This window comes from Ambystoma mexicanum, chromosome 6q (assembly GCF_040938575.1).
Source record: "Ambystoma mexicanum isolate Mex_15411 chromosome 6q, UKY_AmexF1_1, whole genome shotgun sequence".
NCBI lineage: Eukaryota > Metazoa > Chordata > Amphibia > Caudata > Ambystomatidae > Ambystoma > Ambystoma mexicanum.
In genome coordinates this window covers 1,025,620,078-1,025,634,034 of record NC_090937.1, presented here as the reverse complement: position 1 = coordinate 1,025,634,034, position 13,957 = coordinate 1,025,620,078, and positions in this window count along the sequence as shown.

Sequence of the window (13,957 nt, the reverse complement as noted above, 5' to 3'; positions counted from 1 at the left end):
TCATCTGTGAGGTGGAGCTGTGCCTCTCTGAGCACAGTGAGCAGGGAGCCCACGTCTGGTTGCCCCCAGGTAACTCAGGGTGACCAACCCCAAGTTCCTTGCAAATATTTCAAAAAAGGTAGCAGGTGCTCCTCTCCAGAGAGAATATGGCATGATAACCTGCTCTGAGATGAGTTTGCAGCACACACTTTTTGCTTACTGTACCTTTCACAGATGGGAAATATCCATTTGCATTTCAGTCTTTATACCTCCCACATGGGCAGTCCAACAACTGAATGCTATGGCAATTCATTTCTGAACAAGAGTACCAACAGCAACCCCATACACCCGTTTCAGCCTTGTTGGGCCTCATCAGTGAGCTGGAGCCAATCATAGTGGACCAAGTAATCTAGGGTCCTATAGTTAGTAGAACCAATGAGACGTTGTAATTTTAGTGAAGTCCACAGTATCCAGTTTTAAGGAAGGGCTTAGATGCCCCACCTGACACTGTTTATCCAATCCCCTCACTCTGTTACCATATACATATATAGTACCTACAGTAAAGTTACCTCCTAGAACCAATAGAATTGCATGCAACATTTCAAGCATTACACGTCAGTGATGACAAGCTTTTAGTATAAATGATGTGTTTTTTATGAATTCCGTTGGAGTTGCTGAAGCGAGAAGGAAGATAGCAATAGCTGATGTTCATGAAATCCCCGTTTTTTGTACTTGTCATTAAACAGACTCCTTTTGCCAAACCATTGAGTTGTCATTATTGATTTGATGCTAGAGTATTAATCTGCAACCCCATCCATCTCACGGGTGCTGGGACTCATCTTAAAGTGCTATTGGGCAACCCCCAACTTTATCGGCCAGTTGGTGTCCTAGTGCACACTTGGTAGCAGGGATAGGATGGTTTATCGATTATTGATTAGATAAGACACCCATTGACCGTCGACATAAAGTAACTCTAGGTCCTCAGCAATATCTCAAGTCCTTTGCCATCCGGCTTAGTAGACCGAGAAGCTCCCCGTAGATAGTGCTTAGATTAAATTGAAAACAAAACCTGCAGGGTGAAGTCTGAAGGAACCTGTGTTTCACCCACAAACCCCTTTCCACTTCTACGAGCAGCCGATCGAGTGAACAGCAGGAGAGGAGGTGATGAAGGCGGTGATCCCAAGGATCCCCAGAGGAAAACATGGGAACGGTGAGTGAAAAAGACTGAACGCTTTAGCAAAAAGTTGCATGCCTTAGAACAAGTAAGGAAAGGTAACGGTGGGAGGCGGGACAAAAATAAAGTTAGAGATAGAGTAGAATATATATATGTATATATATAAGGGGAAGGAAATAGTGACTTGAGGGTGATCGAGCAATACATAGAGGATACCGCGAGGATACCCGAGCATAGAGGAGGAGAGCAGGAGGATACACCAAGCAGAGAGAGGATACGCCCAATACCTAAGCTTTAATATAGCAGTTAGAAGAAGCCTGCATTCAAAGTCCTGAATAAAACAGGAATAAATAGGAGACTAAAGCGGTTAAAGATGCTTTTGAAAGGGGTAGGCTTACACCTGATGTCGGGGTAAATCATAGGGGCAGAGATCTGTGTAGCCGGATGGAATCTGTCTAGTCTGTCAACGTCTGTCTTATGTGTTGTTTGTTTGTGACGTCATAGAATAAGATTTTTTTCTTTGCGGAATTAGCATAAAATTACGTGATTGTTTAGCTAAGACACTATATAATATGAATTGATGGTTGTTGTGTGAAAAAGAAACCAAATCATTTTTGTGGGAAAAACGGGATTGGAGATTGCGACAATTGGTGCTCGCTCATTTTGTTGATTTTGGTTAAGTAACAGAAAACGTAGGAGAAGAGAAATAATTTTAAATATGGAAGATATTACACTGTTAATACACTTGTGCAAGCAGTTGCCAAAACATGCACCTAAGCTGAAAAAGTACAGTGCAGAATGGGTTAAGGCAACTGCGAACAAAATGTTTATGCCATGGCCCCAAGGTGGATCGCTATCTAAAAGGTTCCTGCAACACATGACAACATATTTGCACACCACGTACACTGGAAAAAAGTTTGACAAACGCCTAGCTAGTTTAGAGCTTTGGAAAATGTACGAAGAGGATAAGGAGGAGGAGCCGCCTATAGATTGAATACTTAACATATGCACAGAGGGGGTGAGACCCCTTCCGCGCCACCCACCCCGTCTGAAACAAAAAGTGAAGTCAGTAAAGACGAAGGATTATACCCGCTAAGGGAACTTAAAGCCACCAAGGGATATAGCAACCCGGCATATGAGTCACCTACGCAAAGTAGTGACGAAAACCCAGAGAAAGACAGAGATAGAGATATCACCTCCAAAGTCCTGAAGGACAAGGAGAGGCACGAGAAAGGAAGAGGAGACCAGGAACAAGCAAGCACATCTCTAGACAGAGAGAGAGAGGGCAAAAGATGGAAAGGAGATCAGGACAGAACTGATGAGATGGCATTCACACAGAACAATTCGATGGGAGGTCAGATTCTATTGAAACTCAATGCTAAAGGCATTGAGGACGTGAGACAAAAGGGAGAGCTACACAATTAACAGAGAAAAGAGAAGGAAAAGGAGAGAGGATTGAGAGATGAAAGGATCAGGAAAAAAGATAGGCAGAGATGAGAGCAGTTGTATCACGAGGAGCAAGAAAGACAATGCAATCGTAAACAGAGAACATCTAATGATCGGGACAGACAGGAACAAAAATGAATGGAAGAAGAAGAGCAAAAGATGCGAGAAAAGAGAATAAAGTGATGAAGGTATGAGGAAATACAAAGAGATGCAAAGAAGCAGGAAGAAGATAGGGTCAGGGAAGAAGTGAGGAAGGACAGAGAATTTGATGACGACATAGAATGTAAACAAAGACAAAGAGTGCAAGAACTTGAATATCTAGAAAAAGAGGTTAAAGAACCTGATCCAGTAGTAGATTGGGAAGACATAGAGGAATTATTTCCTGAGTATGATTCAGTACCAGGCACGTCTAGGGCAAATATTGAGGATGACTTCGAAACCAGAAGCATCAGAGAGACGATTGATGGGATATATGATGACATAGGGCTAGAACAAGTACCCCAAGGGAAAGGAGAGGACAAATGTCTCGAGAGCACCCAGTTGTTCGATGATGAGGAAGCCTCTCAGAATAGAAAAATAGGGAGCTGTCCCTAGATAGGTTGACCCTAAATCGAAACGAGGAAGATAAGAGGTGTTGCACGAGTTGGGGACAGACAATATCAGATGCAGATATAGAGGAATATGAGGAAAAGGAAGAAGAGAAAAGACGTGAAAAATGCTTCTCTGGAGGAAAAGGGATAAGATGGTCAGATTCTAGTGAGTCTGCACCTAAGGCATCAGAGTCAGCCACACAGTCAGACCGACGCGAAGGAATATCTTACAGTCAGAGGGGGTGTCTCCACCACCCTATGTGAGCCGACTAAGGACATTGCCAGGTGGATGGCGATGCAGCAATATTACCCCAGCACTAGACAGGAAAATGATGAGAGAAGAAATGGAGGGCTATGTGTTGCAATTCCCGTTGCTCGAGAAAGGAGGAACGAGGCCACAGTATATTCCATGGCCACATATGGATCGAGAAAACCTAAAAAATAAGCTTTCAATGTTAACATAGGGAGCCGGAAAATGAATACATGAGCTAGAAAAAATGATGGGAGGAAACACGTTGACTATTGGAGATATTTAGGGTGTTTTAATTGCCATACTTGGTGATAGAGCTGACGATGTGTGGACACGTGCAGGTTACCCTGGGGTGACTACAGTTAACACTGCACATGATGGAGCTCCATTTAACAATTGCAGAGCCGCGGTATGGAAGGCATTGCGATTGCTATACCTGGAAACATCTGACATGGGAGCTATAATGAAATGAAAAATGAAGGAATCAGAAGATCCTTTGCTTTATATTCAGAATTTCCAAGATGCTTGGGTATTGGAAACACGTGAATCTTGGGGGAAATCCATACCCGTGTTTTACTATATACTATGCCAAGGGCGGTCAGATCAGGTACAGAAGCAGCTCAAGAAATTGGTAGGAATTGAGGTCAAACCGTGGTCTGAAATACAGTTGATCATAGCTCACTATTGCAGACTGCTGCAGGAGAAGAATCGCAAAAAAGAAGCTGCACAAAAATTCGAAGAGGCAAAATGAGGCAGAAAAAATTGTCAAAGTATGCCATTGAAGAGGCAATGTTAGCTAGCACAGATGGAGCGAACATACAGTCAATAATCAACAGCAGGTTAATCAGGGCAATAATGGGTTTTACTCCAGAGGGAGAGGATTTCGAGGAAGAGGATGGTAGAGTAATCAGAGAGGTTTTCAAAACGATCAGGGAGGTTTTCAAAACATGCAAAATGGAAATCAGGATATTTCAAATGGGCAGATAACAAGACCACCGCCAATATGTTGGACGTGTGGGATGACAGGGCATCTAGCACGCACATTCAGAAGTCAAGGCATGGTGCAAAATGACCAAGGAACAAGAGCAGGTATGGAGAATCCACCTGTGTTTTTACAGCAGGGAGGAAATGGAGATGCACAGAATCACACGTGCAACAGCAAGCGCCAGAAGCACAGCAAGTGTGCAACCTCAGAACTTGATACGTTTTCCACAAGGACAGTCTCAACAGTCACCGATGCAGCTGTCACAGACATCAAGTGCAGGACAGGCATTGAATTCTGGAATAAGAGCTCACGCTGGTGATGGAGGAAGTCCATTCACGCAGCATAGGACAAAGTTATATATGGATTAGGACAGCTCACTGAGAAACCTGATGTGTTCTATCCTATATGTGACACCTAACCCTCAAGAGGAACCAAGGGTAGATGTCGTTATAGGGGATAAAAAATATTCCTTCTTAGTTGACACGGGTGCAACACGCTTGTGTATACATGAAGGCAAGTTTTCCTTGTCTGGTGATGCTATAAATACTCAGGGCTTCACAGGAGCAACAAGTTGTGTTCCTTTTACAAATGAACTTCCAGTGTCTATAGGAGAATGTGATATGATTGTGCCACTGCTATATTCAAGACAAACCACAGTAAATATCTTGGGACGAGACCTAATAACAAAGTTAAACATGACAATCTCGTTCACAGAGAAGGGCATAGTATGTGCAACTCCAGGAATGCTTTATTTGAATATATATAAAATGATTAGAGCATATGCGGGACAAACAGCCATGAGAGCTATTCCATTGGAGCCAGAAATGTTCGCGTATGTAATACGTGTGTTAATGGCATGGCTGCCAGGCCTTGCAGGCAAAACCATGAGGGCCCCAGATGAATTTCTATTTAGGCAAAGAATACCTATGCACGACGAAAAGGGACAAGTATTTCCCTTGGCAATACACACAGCAATAGTGCGAAGGAAACTGCACTGATCGATGGTTGCGATGATGAAGGCCGACAAAGGTGCACAGTAATTGCGATAGAGGAAGGGCACAGATTGACTGACGTCATCGATGACGATCTGTTCAATGAACAAGCAAATGGGGGGGAAAGAATAGTTGAGGTAAATCTCACTTTTTTGGGTGAGGATGATCAAAAGAGAAGTGCCTCAGAGAATAATTTTGGCACAGAACCCTACTGAATATTTTGATGATGACATGGCCCAGGTGCCTGTCTCAGTATCAACCACAGGCCTTTATGACGTAGGCTTGCTGAAAGGAGCTGAATTTTACCAAAAGCACAACAGTACCCCATGTCTAGGAAAGCAGATGAAGGAATTTTCAAGACAATTTCTGCTATGATAGAGCAGGTCATCTTATTGACGTCAGAGTCACCATGCAATACTGCTGTGTAACCTATCAAAAAATCAAAGGCAGGGTCTTGGTGTTTAATCCAGTATTGAAGGCCAATAAATTACATTGTAGAGGCTGAGTTCCCTTTAGGCCCTAAACTGTCCACAAACCTATGTAATATACCCGTTGAGGGAAAATATTTAACAGTGATTGACTTGAAAAATGATTTTTTCTCAATCCCATTGCACCCAGACTCACAAGATTTGATGTCATTTACATTCAGACAGATGCATCTGAAAAGCATGAGGTTACCCGAGGGGTACTGTGAGTCTCCTTCTATTTTCAACAGAGTCCTGCAGATGGACTTAAGCAATGTTGCATTAGAGAGTGTTGTCTTGCAATATGTGGATGACAACCTAATTTGCAGCGTGACAGAGGAAAGATGCAGGCACAATTCTATTCAGCTTTTGACTATATTGGCTGAGAAAGGATATAAAGTTGACAAAGGAAAGTTACAATATTGTCAGCAAGAAGTGCTGTACATAGGCCAGCTGATCTCGCATGAGTGGAAAAGGGTAACCTCTGAAGGGGCTGAAGTCATATTGAACACAGCCAAGCCACACACGATAAAACAGATGCAGCGCTTTTTATGTCTTTACAATTATGTCAGGTCATGGGTCTTTCACTACAGTTCCTAGACCAAGCCCTTGTTACAGGCCCTAAAGAAGGCGCAGGCGGCGAAAGAAAAAATTGAATAGTCTGAGACCATGGAGAAATGGTTTAATGAACTCAAGAGAGACATTTGCACCGCACCAGTTTTAGGGATTCCCAATTATGCAGAGGATTTCTACTTATTTTCACACACGAATGGCAGCGTTATGATGGCAGTACTCACACAGAGAACCACATTGGGGTACAAGCGCCTGGCATGCTACAGTGGGAATTTGGATCCAGTGATGAGAGACCACTTCCCTTGCGAACAAAGTTTAGCTGCCGCAGCATTCGCCATGGAGACAGTTACAACCATTGTGATGGGATGCTCTATGACGTTGTACGTCGAGCACACACTATTTGCCATTCTAGAGAAACCAAAGGGCACCTTGACATTGCAGAGAGCTTCTGCTTATGAAGTGATCATATCAAATCCATTGATTAAGATACTTCGATGCAAAATAGTAAACCCAGCTATGTTTATAGCAGAGCCAGTCGCTGAAGGAGAGGCAATCCATGACTGTGTGAATTATGAAGAATTTTATGATGAGATTCCCAGAGTGAAAGAAAATGCATTGGCAGAAGGAGAAATCATCTTCGTTGACGGTTCTTCAAGAATCAATCAAAATGATGGGCAAAGATGTACAGGCACTGCTGTGGTGAAGCATACAGCAAATGGAGAATTTCGAGTACTAATTAGTGCGTGATTACCATCTCATTATTCAGCGCAAGCTGCAGAATTATTGGCGTTGATACTCGCTATTGAGAATCACGCAGACCAGGAAGTGACAGTGTACAGTGACTCCGCCTATGTGACGTCTACAGTGCACGCAGGACTAGCGCACTGGAAAAGTAGGGGCTACCTAGGATCGGGGGGCATGCCAGTGCAGCACGCAGCCCTATTGGATAGGCTCATTATGGCACTACAGATCCCATTGGGCATAGCAGCTGTGAAATGCGCCACCCACATCAAGTGGACAGATTTTATCTCACAAGGAAATCAAGCAGCAGGCACAGAGGCCAAGCATATGATATCCAAGGCAGAAACAATAATGGATGTGGAAATAACTGATGTAAATGAAAAAATGATTGTTGCACAAAGTGAACCTGAGGGCTACAGTAACATGGGGCAAACCCAGTTAATGGAACTCCAAGGAGAAGCACTACAGGAGGAGAAGAACCTCTGGAAGCGGCGAGGGTGTTCTTTAAACCCCTCTGAAAGCTTATGGCAATAAGACAGCAATGGTAAACCAGTAACACCTATAGCCCTGTAAAAATAGCATTGGAACAATTGCATTATCCAACGCACATGACAAATGAGAATCTAGTAGTAACAATTGCTGAAAACTGGTTTATACCGAACTTAGCGGAGCACGTTGCATTTTTTATGGTGAACTGTATATTCTGTCAGCATTTCATGGCTGGGCATACACTAAGAGCAATCAGAAGAGTCATCCCAAGGCCCAATGGATCTTTTCAGCACTTGCATGTCGATTATTTCGATATGATTCAAGTATGTGACAGGTACAGGTATCTAATTGTTGTGTGTGTCCATTCTCTAAATGGATAGAAGCAACTCCATGCACACACCCAGACTCTACCAGACTCTACCTGTGTGGCCAAATTTCTGGTGAGAGAGGTATTTCCCAGGTGGGGAGTATGTGAGGTCATGAGATCAGATAATGGGGCTCACTGTGTTAATGAAATCTTTGAACAGATTAGCTTGCTGCTTGGTATAAAGCACACGTTCTTGTTGGCGTATCATCTGCAAGGTAATGGGGTATGTGAGAAGCTCAACAGATTGTTAAAGGAAAGGATAGCCAAGTTGAAGCTTACTCTAATGAAGGGATGGCTGCACTGCCTTCCATTGGCACTGTACGCACTCAGAAAAGCCTGATTCTGACCATCATCTTACGCTGCATGAAATAGCAACATGCATAAGGATGTACACTCCCCTGACACCCCGAGACAGAGCTAGATGTGATGCCCAGCCAACAGGAGATATCTAAGGGTCTGAAATGCAAAATTACTTCAATTGCATGACATCTTGTCTTACTTTAATTTCAGGACAGCTGCAGCGATGACAAAAAGGGTGCAGGGTAACACAGAACACAGGAGATAATACTGCAAACTCAGTTCAGAGTTTATGTGTACCATCAATCTTCCCTGGAGTCTTGGTGAAAAACCACACAAGAAAGAAGTGGGACGAGCCAAGGTTCAATGGACCCTTCACAGTGGAGGACGTCATTCCCTCTGTAGTCAAGCTCCAAAGAAGAAGAGCTTGGATCTTCCTGACATCAAGCTATACATCGGAGAAGCCCCCCTGCCCGCACGCCAATGCATAGAGTCTACAGACGATGGGGAAGAATCGCAGCACGTGCAGACAAGATCCATGACAAGGAAGAAGGACGCATGACCAGCAACGTAAAGGCAAATAACGTTTGTGCGAGGTTGTGGCTTAATTTTGGACACTTCCTCTATGAAAAAAAAGGGATAAGGACATAAAAACGGACACTCTGTGCATCCTAGTTGCAGGGTGAAGAAGAAAACTGCTTGCATAAGTCACAACATAGGGTGTTAACTTTGAACTTTGGACTGAGGCACACTGAAGCCTTGATAAGAAAGGGATATGCCAAAGTTTGATCGCAGGCACACAAATTGGAAGAAAATACAGTATCCAAACAGAAGCATTATTTGGACTCACTTATATTGTCCCACAGTAGCGACATCACTAAAAAAGTTCTGAATTATTTTGGCCTAGTCTTGAGGTCATACCCGTCACTAGTGGGAAGGCTCACCAGCATCAATGAATTTCTTCAAAACCCCAAAAATGAAAAGACAATAAGGAGGCTGCTCACTGTGATCGCCGAACAGTTCCTCCTACTTCTGGAATACAGAGAGGAAAAAACAAATGTCCCCAGCTGTAACGCTCACCTGGTATCCACGGGGACGTCACTCAGCCTGTTCTGAGCTCTTACGACCTCAAACCCTTCCCTGGAGGCTATTTGACTGGAGACTGGGCCTGAAAAACAGGATTGGTAGAGTTTAACTCCCTATTGTCTCTGTGTGCTTGAACCACTTATTCCCCAGGGTCCAACCCTTCCCTTTGATCCACAGCTCACCTTGTTTTCTTGGATAGTGTGCTATCCACCCTGCTTTCAGTGCAGGGGTGCGTTGATTGATGCGGGCTCGTTGCTGCCTAGTTACTTCACTGGCAAGAGTCCGACAGGTAAGTATAATGAGTCTTTTGAACAGTTCTCTGACTTTGTTCCTTTCCTTCCTTAGATGATGGCCGGCGTCCGGGGATGGCGGCGTTCTGCTGAGATGAGTAGCGCTGAAGGTGAGTGAGAGTGCGATGCACAATGCACCCCTTTTGTAGTTGCATTGAACTGAGTTCTTTTTCTGTGTCTTTTATGTGCTGTGACGTTTTCAGCGTGGATGCCGGTTACGAAGAACAAATGCGGTGGGTAAGCGCGGTATTCAGCGCCTCTAGATGTTTCCACGCTAACCTGGAGTGTCTTTTCCCTCTTGCAGATGGATGAGAAGTTCCGGAGACAGAGTTCACCCAGAGCGGCTGGGATTCAGGTAAGCGTTTGAAGCTCGTACAGTATTTAAAAATAAGCGAAGATTTGCAGAATGCTTACTAATGCCTTTTTTCTATTCTTTTCCCTTTTCCTTAGGAAGTGGCGTGCCGGGATGGGAATGACACCGCCGAAGATGCCCGCAGAACAGAAGGAGCGATGAATGATGGGCAGAAGTGCCGCAAGGTAAGGCTGTGCCTAACAGTGTTCTTGTTCTTGCAGGAGCTGAGCGCAAAAGAAAGATGCAGGCCTACTGGAGACCGATCCGAACACGGTGAGTGTCACGCTGCAGGTGCAGAAAACGCAAAGCATGTTTCTCAGCCTAGGTGTGGCTTAAATAGTCTCTGAGTATCCCAGGTGTCTCTAGGCTGAACCACACCCAAAAGACTAGACCGCACATGCAGTTCTGGGAACCAAAATATGTGGAGGCATCCATCTTGTCCCCATCAATGCACTACAAGTCCAATTCCCAATGATATCCTATGGGAGTGAGTGAGTCTGGTGCCACAAGCGCCAAGTCTGACTCCAAGTGGGTTTTTGGAGGGATGGAGAGGCCCTTGAGGGCCATGTAGGTGATCGTGGCTTGGCTCCAGCCTGACATCTTGGAGGGCTGGGGAAATGAGGGGCAGGAATCATGCTATTCTTTTGTTTAATTGAAGACTGTACAGATCTTGTCGGGAGACACACTGATGTCTTGACATTTCTTCGAGATCCAGCAAACACAGAGCGTTTGAGTATAATCTTGAACGGAATCATCATCCAAGTTGCTCTCCACACACATCAAGATTGCAGAAGCTGCTCACAGTGAGTGAGGGCCAAACAGTTCCAAACTTCAGCAAGGGCAGGACAAATGTCCCTGTCACCAGAAGATAGCAGATTGGTGAGTAATGTTTTCTTTTGCCTAATTGAGAATTTTTCAGAACTTGTGGGGAGGCCCGCCAGTGTTGACGTCCTCACATTCATCAGGGACCCAGCTAATTCTACACAGAAGAGCATGCTCTTGCATGGTATTGTGATGCAAGTTGAACTTTCTAACCATCAACAGAATTATTTGAGACAGATCGATACGGTATTGCCAGAGACTTCACTCTTGTTATACTGACAAGGACACGACATGTCATCTGGAGTGAAACAGATAAGAGGCACTGATTGGGGCCTGTATATTTTGATAACGCACAGTAAAAAGACTTGCTGAACTTATTGCCTTATTTGATATTTTCATAACAGAATAAGAGAACTGTATCCAGAGACAATAGACACTCCATTGTCCAAGCCAAGAAGGACAATTGTTTCAGTACCTACAACCAACAAGCAGAAAACAGCAGAATCCAGAGATTTTGGTGTATAGAATATATACATTAACATTAGTCTTTTTTCCTTAAATGATAGAGATGGGAAATCAAATCAGCAGCATCGTCCTCCCTCAGGAGTAGAGACACACTTACTGTTCCAGAACTAAGTGCTGCGGCCTAACCTACAGGGGCATAATGTATTTATGCATTGTATTCATTGTTGTTTTATTATCTCTGACGATTCGAACTGCATTTTTCATAGGTGCGCAAAGTGTCCCAATTCCAGTGCACACACATAATAATGTACGCATGACACCCACGAAGGTACCCAGACCCTTTATAGTGATCCCAGTTCCTAAAGGGCCTGACAGAGGAGTGAGTGAACTTGAAATGGATGTGATTAGCAATGACACACATGCAGGGACAAGCAAGTTGAAAAGCCGGAGATGGGATTGGCAGAGTAAGGATGAAAGAAGGTTACTGACAATCGCACGCATGCAAACAACGAGTGCACACACACCAGGTCTAGTGTCAATAACTGCAGAACCACAGGCCAGAGAAGGAAAGAAGGTTGGACAACCGACGATGAAAAGCTATCCTACAAGTGAAATAAAAAGACAAATGGAGAAAGCTGAACTATTAAAGAGACAAATGGAGTTGCCGAAGAAGCCAACTGAGACAGCATTGATAAGCATCCCCGATCAAGCACTGAGAAGGGCAAGGCAAGCCAACCCGAAATCTCACGAGCAAAGAGCCAGGAAGAGGCAAGACGAAACAGAAAGAATTGCCAGACTTTTGCCTACTCAATTCTTGCAGATGAAGAGGCCCACACCATGGATTGAAGTAGCTGAGAATCCTACATCAAGAAAAAGCCATACGGACGTGTTCCAGGACGTAGTTATAGCAAACTACATGAAAACCTTGAGAATCAAGAGAAGCATACAAGGAGATCACAGTGAGCTAAACGACTACTTGAACAGCACAGCACACTTGGGGAATAACATATGGTACCAGCATATGAAAGAAGTTGGAAGACAAAATTCAGAGGAGGAATGCTTTGTTTGTGCACTCCTACCCTACAGCATGGGTAGATCTTTATAGCTGTAGAAATTGATGTTCAGACAGCACACTGTCTAACACACGTAGCAATATGCAAGACCAGAGGCCAGTTCATGGGAAGTGATGCCTCACTGAAATAGGCGACTGAAGCAACTGATCCAAATGAAGATGATTATGTCCAGGACATAAAGATAAGGAACAATGGAAAAACAAAGCACATTGTGATCAGATATGAGAAGCCTGGAATTAAAAGAGCAGAAGTCAAAAGAGAAGCAAACCAGAAACGAAACTTCCAAGGAAACACTCCAAAAGAAGCTCAAAGCTGGAAGAACAGAGTCCAAATGCAGATTTGGGGAACAGTGCTTTCACCAGATGGATGGGAAAAAGGAGTAGTGATCTGCAAAGCATGAATGGTCATTGGTCATTACCAAGGTCGTTACCAAGGTACCATTAACATAGTACAGAATGGAAGCAAGCCATTATGGCCAAAGCTTGCCCAGCTATTGACATGTGTCAAAGACAGGGGAGGACCCTTGCAGATAGTGCCATTTGAAAGCCCCAAAATTCTGCTTCAGGAATAATGGCACACGGAAAATGGGGGAAAATCTAAACTGTGCTTGAGTCTTTGATGCTCCAGGAATGGTACATGGTACCACAGTGATGTGATTATGGAACATTATTGGGCATGTGGCTCCAAAGCATATATCACGCTGCTGAGAAATTGGGGAGTTATATGCACACTGGTGAATCTCCATGTTCCTGCGTTGGTGATTCCAAAAAGTAATCTGAATATCAACAGTTTCCCGAAATCAGATGCTCACCTGAGGAAAAAGAGATCTGTGGAACTGATGAATAGAATAAAGAGAGAGAATTACATTTCTGCAAAATCTATAGAAGCTTTCGATGTTATCCCATATGAACATAGACTGTTCAGTCAGACATTTTCAGTGTTCACAGCAATTTTTATGCCAAGAATTCAAGTTGGAGCAAACACTAAATGGTTGCAGATAACCAGATGGGAGTTACTGAAAACCTTCAACACGACCATAAAAGGATTTCACACAATTAAAGAAGAGTTAAGGGCAATCCGATTAATGACTCTCCAGAACAGATATGTCCTTGATATGATCATAGCTATGGATGGGGGTGTTTGTGTAAAAATTGGAGAATCCTTTTACACCTTTTTATACCTTCTCACGATGAAGAAAATGGAACTCTAACGGAGGCCATAGGTATGCTGACAAAACTACAGAATCAAATGATCGATGAAACCGACGAAGTGGACGAGGACAGTTGGTTTGGATCACTATTCTCATGGGTTCCACAATGGATGGCACATGCATTCAAATTCTTAGGTGCCATACTAGTGATGATACTGCTCAGATTCTGTGTTATCAAGATAATAATCTCTCAGTGCCAGAACACTGCGAAAATGGCCATAGGAATGAAGATCATGATTGATGTCGAACCAGGATAGAAGCCTAATGATCTGACTGATGACGATATCAGAGACTTTGTGAAAGCTAGCATTC